Below are 487 nucleotides of genomic sequence, written 5' to 3'. Positions count from 1 at the left end.
ACGCCGGCGGGGCGGCGGAGCCGCGGTATATGGCGCGGGAGCCGACCTGGTTGAGGACTGCGGCGGGAGGCGGGCGCTCGCCCGCAGGCTCGCCTGCTCTCCCCGCTTTCCCTATCGCGCTCCCCGCTCTCGCACAAAAATGCGTGTTTCGGGCGAGTTTCCCTTCCCGCGGCACATGCGGTTCCGTGTTGCTGCCCTTTCTCGCTACGTTCGGGGTTTTTTTCCGTGATTTTTTTTTTTCATATGGCAAAGGCATTGGTCCTTTCTGTACAATAGTTTATATATATTTTTAAAGTCTTTGATACGTCGTGATCATTCAGAAATTAAACCTCGAGCATAGAAAAGTATCCCACTTACTGAATCTCCTAAATTACTCTCTGATATTTTACTGTCATTATTATTTTAAAATATGGATATATGTTATGAATTGCACTTTCAGCTGGTTGCATTGATTCTCACGTTTGGCTTCAGTGTTTTAAACCGCTCT

The sequence above is a fragment of the Charadrius vociferus genome, unplaced genomic scaffold (genome assembly GCF_000708025.1).
Source record: "Charadrius vociferus isolate BGI_N301 unplaced genomic scaffold, ASM70802v2 scaffold871, whole genome shotgun sequence".
NCBI classification, from domain to species: Eukaryota; Metazoa; Chordata; class Aves; order Charadriiformes; family Charadriidae; genus Charadrius; species Charadrius vociferus.
Note: the sequence above shows the minus strand (reverse complement) of the source record.